The sequence below is a fragment of the Bombina bombina genome, chromosome 1 (genome assembly GCF_027579735.1).
Source record: "Bombina bombina isolate aBomBom1 chromosome 1, aBomBom1.pri, whole genome shotgun sequence".
NCBI lineage: Eukaryota > Metazoa > Chordata > Amphibia > Anura > Bombinatoridae > Bombina > Bombina bombina.
Window position 1 is genome coordinate 1,103,204,517 of NC_069499.1, and position 12,012 is coordinate 1,103,216,528.

A 12,012-nucleotide genomic window follows, 5' to 3' on the forward strand; every position below is an offset into this window, starting at 1 on the left:
TATTCTCTTCCCCAACAGGAAATGGCAAAGAGCCCAGCAAAGCTGGTCACATGATCCCTCCTAGGCTCCGCCTACCCCAGTCATTCTCTTTGCCGTTGTACAGGCAACATCTCCACGGAGATGGCTTAGAGTTTTTTAGTGTTTAACTGTAGTTTTTATTATTCAATCAAGAGTTTGTTATTTTGAAATAGTGCTGGTATGTACTATTTACTCAGAAACAGAAAAGAGATGAAGATTTCTGTTTGTATGAGGAAAATGATTTTAGCAACCGTCACTAAAATCCATGGCTGTTCCACACAGGACTGTTGAGAGCAATTAACTTCAGTTGGGGGAACAGTGAGCAGTCTCTTGCTGCTTGAGGTATGACACATTCTAACAAGACGATGTAATGCTGGAAGCTGTCATTTTCCCTCTGGGATCCGGTAAGCCATGTTTATTACGATTGTAAATAAGGGCTTCAAAAAGGGCTTATTAAAACTAAATCGATTGTTTATTAACACATATTTAGCCTTGAGGAATCATTTTATCTGGGTATTTTGATATAATAATATCGGCAGGCTCTGTTTTAGACACCTTATTCTTTAGGGGCTTTCCCAAAGCATAGGCAGAGCCTCATTTTCGCGCCGGTGTTGCGCACTTGTTTTTGAGAGGCATGGCATGCAGTCGCATGTGAGAGGAGCTCTGATACTTAGAAAAGACTTTCTGAAGGCGTCATTTGGTATCGTATTCCCCTTGGGGCTTGGTTGGGTCTCAGCAAAGCAGATACCAGGGACTGTAAAGGGGTTAAAGTTCAAAACGGCTCCGGTTCCGTTATTTTAAGGGTTAAAGCTTCCAAATTTGGTGTGCAATACTTTTAAGGCTTTAAGACACTGTGGTGAAAATTTGGTGAATTTTGAACAATTACTTCATGTTTTTTCGCATTTGCAGTAAAAAAGTGTGTTCAGTTTAAAATTTAAAGTGACAGTAACGGTTTTATTTTAAAACGTTTTTTGTACTTTGTTATCAAGTTTATGCCTGTTTAACATGTCTGAACTACCAGATAGACTGTGTTCTGAATGTGGGGAAGCCAGAATTCCTATTCATTTAAATAAATGTGATTTATGTGACAATGACAATGATGCCCAAGATGATTCCTCAAGTGAGGGGAGTAAGCATGGTACTGCATCATTCCCTCCTTCGTCTACACGAGTCTTGCCCACTCAGGAGGCCCCTAGTACATCTAGCGCGCCAATACTCCTTACTATGCAACAATTAACGGCTGTAATGGATAATTCTGTCAAAAACATTTTAGCCAAAATGAACACTTATCAGCGTAAGCGCGACTGCTCTGTTTTAGATACTGAAGAGCATGACGACGCTGATATTAATATTTCTGAAGGGCCTCTAACTCAGTCTGATGGGGCCAGGGAGGTTTTGTCTGAGGGAGAAATTACTGATTCAGGGAACATTTCTCAACAAGCTGAACCTGATGTGATTGCATTTAAATTTAAGTTGGAACATCTCCGCATTCTGCTTAAGGAGGTATTATCCACTCTGGATGATTGTGACAAGTTGGTCATCCCAGAGAAACTATGTAAAATGGACAAGTTCCTAGAGGTGCCGGGGCTCCCAGAAGCTTTTCCTATACCCAAGCGGGTGGCGGACATTGTTAATAAAGAATGGGAAAGGCCCGGTATTCCTTTCGTCCCTCCCCCCATATTTAAAAAATTGTTTCCTATGGTCGACCCCAGAAAGGACTTATGGCAGACAGTCCCCAAGGTCGAGGGAGCGGTTTCCACTTTAAACAAACGCACCACTATACCCATAGAGGATAGTTGTGCTTTCAAAGATCCTATGGATAAAAAATTAGAAGGTTTGCTTAAAAAGATGTTTGTTCAGCAGGGTTACCTTCTACAACCAATTTCATGCATTGTCCCTGTCGCTACAGCCGCATGTTTCTGGTTCGATGAGCTGATAAAGGCGGTCGACAGTGATTCTCCTCCTTATGAGGAGATTATGGACAGAATCAATGCTCTCAAATTGGCTAATTCTTTCACCCTAGACGCCACTTTGCAATTGGCTAGGTTAGCGGCTAAGAATTCTGGGTTTGCTATTGTGGCGCGCAGAGCGCTTTGGTTGAAATCTTGGTCGGCTGATGCGTCTTCCAAGAACAAGCTACTTAACATTCCTTTCAAGGGGAAAACGCTGTTTGGCCCTGACTTGAAAGAGATTATCTCGGATATCACTGGGGGTAAGGGCCACGCCCTTCCTCAGGATCGGCCTTTCAAGGCAAAAAATAAACCTAATTTTCGTCCCTTTCGTAGAAACGGACCAGCCCAAGGTGCTACGTCCTCTAAGCAAGAGAGTAATACTTCTCAAGCCAAGCCAGCTTGGAGACCAATGCAAGGCTGGAACAAGGGAAAGCAGGCCAAGAAACCTGCCACTGCTACCAAGACAGCATGAAATGTTGGCCCCCGATCCGGGACCGGATCTGGTGGGGGGCAGACTCTCTCTCTTCGCTCAGGCTTGGGCAAGAGATGTTCTGGATCCTTGGGCGCTAGAGATAGTCTCCCAAGGTTATCTTCTGGAATTCAAGGGACTTCCCCCAAGGGGGAGGTTCCACAGGTCTCAGTTGTCTTCAGACCACATAAAAAGACAGGCATTCTTACATTGTGTAGAAGACCTGTTAAAAATGGGAGTGATTCATCCCGTTCCATTAAGAGAACAAGGGATGGGGTTCTACTCCAATCTGTTTATAGTTCCCAAAAAAGAGGGAACGTTCAGACCAATCTTAGATCTCAAGATCTTAAACAAGTTTCTCAAGGTTCCATCGTTCAAGATGGAAACCATTCGAACTATTCTTCCTTCCATCCAGGAAGGTCAATTCATGACCACGGTGGATTTAAAGGATGCGTATCTACATATTCCTATCCACAAGGAACATCATCGGTTCCTGAGGTTCGCATTCCTGGACAAACATTACCAGTTCGTGGCGCTTCCTTTCGGATTAGCCACTGCTCCAAGGATTTTCACAAAGGTACTAGGGTCCCTTCTAGCTGTGCTAAGACCAAGGGGCATTGCTGTAGTACCTTACTTGGACGACATTCTGATTCAAGCGTCGTCCCTTCCTCAAGCAAAGGCTCACACGGACATTGTCCTGGCCTTTCTCAGATCTCACGGATGGAAAGTGAACGTGGAAAAGAGTTCTCTATCTCCGTCAACAAGGGTTCCCTTCTTGGGAACAATAATAGACTCCTTAGAAATGAGGATTTTTCTGACAGAGGCCAGAAAAACAAAACTTCTAGACTCTTGTCGGATACTTCATTCCGTTCCTCTTCCTTCCATAGCTCAGTGCATGGAAGTGATCGGGTTGATGGTAGCGGCAATGGACATAGTTCCTTTTGCACGCATTCATCTAAGACCATTACAACTGTGCATGCTCAGTCAGTGGAATGGGGACTATACAGACTTGTCTCCGAAGATACAAGTAAATCAGAAGACCAGAGACTCACTCCGTTGGTGGCTGTCCCTGGACAACCTGTCACGAGGGATGACATTCCGCAGACCAGAGTGGGTCATTGTCACGACCGACGCCAGTCTGATGGGCTGGGGCGCGGTCTGGGGATCCCTGAAAGCTCAGGGTCTTTGGTCTCGGGAAGAATCTCTTCTACCGATAAATATTCTGGAACTGAGAGCGATATTCAATGCTCTCAAGGCTTGGCCTCAGCTAGCGAGGGCCAAGTTCATACGGTTTCAATCAGACAACATGACAACTGTTGCGTACATCAACCATCAGGGGGGAACAAGGAGTTCCCTGGCGATGGAAGAAGTGACCAAAATCATTCTATGGGCGGAGTCTCACTCCTGCCACCTGTCTGCTATCCACATCCCAGGAGTGGAAAATTGGGAAGCGGATTTTCTGAGTCGTCAGACATTGCATCCGGGGGAGTGGGAACTCCATCCGGAAATCTTTGCCCAAGTCACTCAGCTGTGGGGCATTCCAGACATGGATCTGATGGCCTCTCGTCAGAACTTCAAAGTTCCTTGCTACGGGTCCAGATCCCTGGATCCCAAGGCGGCTCTAGTGGATGCACTAGTAGCACCTTGGACCTTCAAACTAGCTTATGTGTTCCCGCCGTTTCCTCTCATCCCCAGGCTGGTAGCCAGGATCAATCAGGAGAGGGCGTCGGTGATCTTGATAGCTCCTGCGTGGCCACGCAGGACTTGGTATGCAGATCTGGTGAATATGTCATCGGCTCCTCCTTGGAAGCTACCTTTGAGACGAGACCTTCTTGTTCAGGGTCCGTTCGAACATCCGAATCTGGTTTCACTCCAGCTGACTGCTTGGAGATTGAACGCTTGATCTTATCGAAGCGAGGGTTCTCAGATTCGGTTATCGATACTCTTGTTCAGGCCAGAAAGCCTGTAACTAGAAAGATTTACCACAAAATTTGGAAAAAATATATCTGTTGGTGTGAATCTAAAGGATTCCCTTGGGACAAGGTTAAGATTCCTAGGATTCTATCCTTCCTTCAAGAAGGATTGGAAAAAGGATTATCTGCAAGTTCCCTGAAGGGACAGATTTCTGCCTTGTCTGTGTTACTTCACAAAAAGCTGGCCGCTGTGCCAGATGTTCAAGCCTTTGTTCAGGCTCTGGTTAGAATTAAGCCTGTTTACAAACCTTTGACTCCTCCTTGGAGTCTCAATTTAGTTCTTTCAGTTCTTCAGGGGGTTCCGTTTGAACCCTTGCATTCCGTTGATATTAAGTTATTATCTTGGAAAGTTTTGTTTTTAGTTGCAATTTCTTCTGCTAGAAGAGTTTCAGAATTATCTGCTCTGCAGTGTTCTCCTCCTTATCTGGTGTTCCATGCAGATAAGGTGGTTTTACGTACTAAACCTGGTTTTCTTCCAAAAGTTGTTTCTAACAAAAACATTAACCAGGAGATTATCGTACCTTCTCTATGTCCGAAACCAGTTTCAAAGAAGGAACGTTTGTTGCACAATTTGGATGTTGTTCGCGCTCTAAAATTCTATTTGGATGCTACAAAGGATTTTAGACAAACATCTTCCTTGTTTGTTGTTTATTCCGGTAAAAGGAGAGGTCAAAAAGCAACTTCTACCTCTCTCTCTTTTTGGATTAAAAGCATCATCAGATTGGCTTACGAGACTGCCGGACGGCAGCCTCCCGAAAGAATCACAGCTCATTCCACTAGGGCTGTGGCTTCCACATGGGCCTTCAAGAACGAGGCTTCTGTTGATCAGATATGTAGGGCAGCGACTTGGTCTTCACTGCACACTTTTACCAAATTTTACAAGTTTGATACTTTTGCTTCTTCTGAGGCTATTTTTGGGAGAAAGGTTTTGCAAGCCGTGGTGCCTTCCATTTAGGTGACCTGATTTGCTCCCTCCCTTCATCCGTGTCCTAAAGCTTTGGTATTGGTTCCCACAAGTAAGGATGACGCCGTGGACCGGACACACCTATGTTGGAGAAAACAGAATTTATGTTTACCTGATAAATTACTTTCTCCAACGGTGTGTCCGGTCCACGGCCCGCCCTGGTTTTTTTAATCAGGTCTGATAATTTATTTTCTTTAACTACAGTCACCACGGTACCATATGGTTTCTCCTATGCAAATATTCCTCCTTAACGTCGGTCGAATGACTGGGGTAGGCGGAGCCTAGGAGGGATCATGTGACCAGCTTTGCTGGGCTCTTTGCCATTTCCTGTTGGGGAAGAGAATATCCCACAAGTAAGGATGACGCCGTGGACCGGACACACCGTTGGAGAAAGTAATTTATCAGGTAAACATAAATTCTGTTTTTTTGCAGTACAGCGGTTCCACCCCTTGCTCTCTCTCTATCCCCCCTCTCTTTTGCTCGCTCTCTCCCCCTCTCCTTTGCTCACTCTCTCCCCCTCTCCTTTGTTTTTAGCTCTCTCTATTCCCCCTCTTTTGCTCTCTCTATTCTCCCTCTTTTGCTCTCTCTATTCTCCCTCTTTTGCTCTCTCTATTCTCCTTCTTTTGCTCTCTCTATTCCCCCTCTTTTGCTCTCTATTCCCCCTCTTTTGCTCTCTCTCTCGCCCCCTCTTTTGCTCTCTTTCTCTCCCCCCTCTCTTTTGCTCTCTCTCCCCCCCTATCTTTTGCTCTCTCTTCCCCCCTCTCTTTTGCTCTCTCTCCCCCTCTCCTTTGCTCGCTCTCTTCCCCCTCTCCTTTGCTCGCTCTCTCCCCCCTCTCCTTTGCTCGCTCTCTCCCCCTCTCCTTTGCTCGCTCTCTCCCCCCTCTCCTTTGCTCGCTCTCTCCCCCCTCTCCTTTGCTCGCTCTCTCCCCCCTCTCCTTTGCTCGCTCTCTCCCCCTCTCCTTTGCTCACTCTCTCCCCCTCTCCTTTGCTCACTCTCTCCCCCTCTCCTTTGTTTTTTGCTCTCTCTATCCCCCCTCTTTTGCTCTCTCCCCCCTCTCTCTTTTGCTCGCTCTCTCTCCCCCTCTCCTTTGCTCATTCTCTCCCCCCTCTCTCTTTTGCTCGCTCTCTCTCCCCCTCTCCTTTGCTCATTCTCTCCCCCTCTCTTTTGCTTGCTCTCTCCCCCTCTCCTTTGCTCACTCTCTCCCCCTCTCCTTTGCTCGCTCTCTCCCCTTCTCCTTTGCTCACTCTCTCCCCCTCTCCTTTGCTCACTCTCTCCCCCTCTCCTTTGCTCACTCTCTCCCCCTCTGCTTTGTTTTTTGCTCTCTCTATCCCCCCTCTTTTGCTCTCTCCCCCCTCTTTTGCTCTCTCCCCCCTCTCTCTTTTGCTCGCTCTCTCCCCCTCTCCTTTGCTCATTCTCTCCCCCTCTCCTTTGCTCATTCTCTCCCCCTCTCTTTTGCTCGCTCTCTCCCCCTCTCCTTTGCTCATTCTCTCCCCCTCTCCTTTGTTTTTTGCTCTCTCTATTCCCCCTCTTTTGCTCGCTCTCTCTCTCCCCCCTCTCTTTTGCTCTCTCTCTCCCCCCTCTCTTTTGCTCTCTCTCTCCCCCCTCTCTTTTGCTCTCTCTCTCCCCCCTCTCTTTTGCTCTCTCTCTCCCCCCTCTCTTTTGCTCTCAATCTCTCTCTCCCCTCTCTTTTGCTCTCTCTCTCCCCCTATCTTTTGCTCTCTTCCCCCCTCTTTTGCTCTCTCCCTCTCTCTTTTGCTCTCTCCCCCTCTCTTTTGCTCGCTCTCTCCCCCTCTCTTTTGCTCGCTCTCTCCCCCTCTCCTTTGCTCTCTCTCTCCCCCTCTCCTTTGCTCGCTCTCTCCCCCTCTCCTTTGCTCGCTCTCTCCCCCTCTCCTTTGCTCGCTCTCTCCCCCTCTCCTTTGCTCGCTCTCTCCCCCTCTCCTTTGCTCGCTCTCTCCCCCTCTCCTTTGCTCGCTCTCTCCCCCTCTCCTTTGCTCGCTCTCTCCCCCCTCTTTTGCTCTCTCCCCTTTATTTTGCTCTCCCCCCTCTCTTTTGCTGTCTCTCTCCCCCTCTCTGTTGCTCTTTCTCTCCCCCCCTTTCCATTTCTCTCTCTATCTCCCCCCTCTCTTATGCTCTCTTTTGCTCTCTCTTCCCCCCTCTCTTTTGCTCTCTCTCTCCCCCTCTCTTTTGCTCTCTCTCTCTCCCCCTCTCTTTTGCTCTCTCTCTCCCCTTCTCTTTTGCTCTCTCTCTCCCCCTCTCTTTTGCTCTCTCTCTCTCCCCCTCTCTTTTGCTCTCTCTCTCTCCCCCTCTCTTTTGCTCTCTCTCTCTCTCCCCCTCTCTTTTGCTCTCTCTCTCTCTCCCCCTCTCTTTTGCTCTCTCTCTCCCCCTCTTTTTTGCTCTCTCTCTCTCTCCCCCTCTCTTTTGCTCTCTCTCTCTCCCCCTCTCTTTTGCTCTCTCTCTCTCCCCCTCTCTTTTGCTCTCTCTCTCTCCCCCTCTCTTTTGCTCTCTCTCTCCCCCTCTCTTTTGCTCTCTCTCTCCCCCTCTCTTTGGCTCTCTCTCTCCCCCTCTATTTTGCTCTCTCTCTCCCCCTCTCTTTTGCTCTCTCTCTCCCCCTCTCTTTTGCTCTCTCTCTCCCCCTCTCTTTTGCTCCCCCTCTCTTTTGCTCTCTCTCCTTTCTTTTGCTCTCTCTCTCTCTCTCTCTCTCTCTCTCTCTCTCTCTCCTTTCTTTTGCTCTCTCTCCTTTCTTTTGCTCTCTCTACTTTCTTTTGCTCTCTCTCTCCTTTGCTCATTCTCTCCCCCTCTCCTTTGTTTTTTGCTCTCTCTATTCCCCCTCTTTTGCTCTCTCTCTCCCCCTCTCTTTTGCTCTCTCTCCCCCCTCTCTTTTGCTCTCTCTCTCTCTCCCCTCTCTTTTGCTCTCTCCCTCCCCCTATCTTTTGCTTTCTCTCCCCCCTATCTTTTGCTCTCTCTCCCCCCTATCTTTTGCTCTCTCTCCCCCTCTTTTTTGCTCGCTCTCTCCCCCTCTCTTTTTTGCTCGCTCTCTCCCCCTCTCTTTTTTGCTCGCTCTCTCCCCCTCTCTTTTATGCTCGCTCTCTCCCCCTCTCTTTTTTGCTCGCTCTCTCCCCCTCTCTTTTTTGCTCGCTCTCTCCCCCTCTCTTTTGCTCGCTCTCTCCCCCTCTCCTTTGCTCACTCTCTCCCCCTCTCCTTTGTTTTTTTTTTTTTTAAATATTTTTTTTATTGAGGTTTGATATACAATAAAATATAAACAAAACATCAACCACTGCAATGATACAGAAATAAGAATCACATCCGATGTCTTGAGAGAAGTATTATACAATCATACTGATTACATCACAGGATAGTTGAAAGTGTGTATAGAGTGAACCTCACATTTTCAAATCTTTTTCTTTGTTTTGCAAGAATTAGAAATAAAGCTCACATAATACATATATATTCTATAACATATGAAGATATAGTAAATGAGCAATAAGCTCTAAGGTAGAGCAACCATGAAGAAGTAAAAAAAAAAAAAAAAATATTACGTTGTTAACACCAACTAGTATCTCTTATATGAAAATGCAGACTTTGTACAATATTAGTTCTAGATAATACAATTATCGGAATAGCTGAAATTTTGTGAACACAATATTGCTTATATATAATACGTAGAGATATAAATATTAAGACCATAGGTTAATTGCGGTTTTGTTACGAGAGAAACCGCTTTAAAGACTCAGGATGAATCCAGCCTATCCTGAGTACTATAATATGGGGGGGTACGGAGGTCATTATGTATGTTTAACCGGAGCTCCTCTTTTCATAAGTACTTAACGTTAATCGTGTCTTACCCAGTAATTGTGGTATGTGGGGTACACCCTATAATTGCAGTCAGCTCAAAATACTGAACGATGTGTAAAATAAAGCCATAAAAGCACTAGTGTCGTGAAGACTAAACTCCACAAGCTGTGACATGGAAATCTACATGATCACTATAATAGCCCAACTGCTACCAGGTCAAGATATGTAGGTAGAACAGTCGTACAGCATTTATAGAATTAATTAGTATGTGCACCTCACGAGGCTTTTACAAAACAATAAGATTAAGCAAGGGGTAATAACCATCTAATCAGTCATTTCTAAGCCAAGCACATGGCTTTATGGGGAGCGACTGGTTGTTAGGTGACAATCTCCGCCTATTCAAAACATGGTGACATAAAAATTAAGTCCGCCACAGGACACGGGCCCTATGCCCTGCAGCAGTAGATATAAGGGTCTAATAGGCAGTTAAGTACATTACATATCTTCCTTGATAATACCTCTAGTGTTCAGCAAGTACGCAAGCATCCCCTGTATAGGTTAGTGAGACAAAAGCTAGGACAGTAGAAAAATCGCTTAACCATATACCAAATGACATAATAAAATTGGCCTTTAAGATAAGAAACTTAAAAGAACTGTAACTGTAAATATGCAGATAATGATGTTGAAAACAGGCTTGTGGGAGATTAGAGCAGAGGGCAGAATATAACTGGTATGTGGGTAGCTATTGAGCTTCTATATAAATGCTAATAGGAGGTGACAAGAGACATGTGAATAGAACACATAGCTCAGAGAAGTGAAAACATGTATAGGATCTGACATACAAAAACAAAAAAGTATTAATTTGCTTACAAAGAACTATGGAAATGTACATACATAACCCTGATCTTTAAGGCAGCCTAATTATAACAGTTTTGATAGGGTACATATAAATATCTTAGCCATCTTCAGTGGTAAAAGTAGTAATATCTCAGGGGCTCATTATCTTAGTACGTAGATTATAGTGTACCCATTTATTGTAGGCTGCAAGGAGACAGAGTGAGATAAATATTTCAATATATAAATAACTTTCCACCAATAGTATTGGGGCTCATCATTAGGAATAGAATATCTAGATATGCTTTCCTCCGTGACTGCATAGAGCACATCACAGCACTTTATGGGTATCACAAGCATCTCCAGACAGTATATGCAAGAAAGAGGTCTACATACAGGCATTCAAAAATGTATCAGACCGTAGCTTCATAATACATTACATACTACTTGCGTGAGAACTATTTACAAAGCAAAAGTGGCCGAGTTCACTGCAGACATACTTCCACTTATGAGCAGGGTATAAACACAAGCCGTTATACAAATGTTTCAGGTGATAGAGTCCACAGAAGAGTGCATGTAGGAAGAATACATTATTCAAGTATATCAAAAAAAGGCAAGCTGCTGCTATATCAATATTAAACTAGTTGAATGATATTTAAGCCTCATGGTAGCGGTAATAGGCTTTAAAGCCACAGTATCCCAAGATAACAAGGATTGCACATGAAAACAGCCTACGCAAGACTTTATTGATATAGCTACGGTTAATATGTCAGACACATTGTTCTTACTATAGATCTCAGGGTCTAATTTAATACCGTTGGATAGTGATTCCAATGTGTGAAATGTTAGTTTAAATAGGGACGAAAACCTTGTCAGCTAGATGTGTGCTGAAGATAGGGAAACTCAATTATACAATACAAATAAAAAACAAAAAAAACAAACCCTCACTAAAGTGATAAGTCATTGTTATATACTGTCCTTGAGACAACAAATCTGGAAAGGATTAAGCTGTCCTCAATGACGTTGCAAGGGAAATTCTAACTAACCCACACCACATTCGTCCATCTTGCAATGTGCGGATACAAGTCCCCTGCCAAAAGCATACACTACACAGCCTGCAGGGCGAGGGAAACCATCTTCTCTAGTATAGGAGATCCGGGCTCTCAGTGGAAAAGTTGACACTCTCGCATCAAGGTAAGAGGTACTGGGTGTCATCTTCAACGCTGTCGATTTACCTTTGAAGTGAGGATAGCTAGTAGTCACCTGCGTATCAACGACATAGGCGACCAGGACTTTGAATTCAATATGCATCTCCCAGCTCCGCACGATAGCCTCATCAGCAATGACATGAGCGGGTGTAAGGCCTGTGGGAACAGCGAGGTGAAGTGCCGTTGGTAGTTGGGTATTTGCGTTGCTCTTTGAAGATGAAGGAGCTGATCCAGACCGGGTCTCCGGTCTCAACGTAGCTGATCTTTCTGCAACAGCGCTATTCCCATCACTGGGCAGCGGATCAGCACTTCTGGGCTTCTGTGCTTGCGGTAGAGATAGGAGATTCAGCAGCGATGTTATGTCCTCAGCTAGGCTCACAAAATGCCACTCGAAAAGTTGCTGGATACGTTGCTCCCATGCTAATAAGGCCTCCATGCTGGTTGCGCTAGCTGAGTGTAGATGGAGGTCAGTGGCTCCACGTGGCGTTTCCAAAGAGGTTATAACTGTGTAAAAAAAAAACACCTCAAAGTGTATCTTTCGTTACTGTTAGCGTAAAGCAGCTAGTATTTATATTCTGTTGAACAGCAGGAGAAATTCTGTCATTTAAATATGAATTTATCTCTAGTATTATGTCCAAAAGCTCGGAGCTTCACAGAAACACGTCTGGCTGCTTTAGTAGCTGGCTCCGCCCCCCTTCCTCCTTTGTTTTTTGCTCTCTCTATCCCCCCTCTTTTGCTCTCTCTATTCCCCCTCTTTTGCTCTCTCTCCCCTTTATTTTGCTCTCCCCCTCTCTTTTGCTG

General features: G+C 45.3%; 1 protein-coding gene across 1 annotated transcript in view; it reads left to right on the forward strand.

The window, feature by feature from the left end:
• GSS (glutathione synthetase) overlaps positions 1-12,012 on the forward strand; it is a 119,643-nt gene that overhangs the window by 54,893 nt on the left and 52,738 nt on the right. The gene's annotated exons all lie outside the window — the stretch shown is intronic.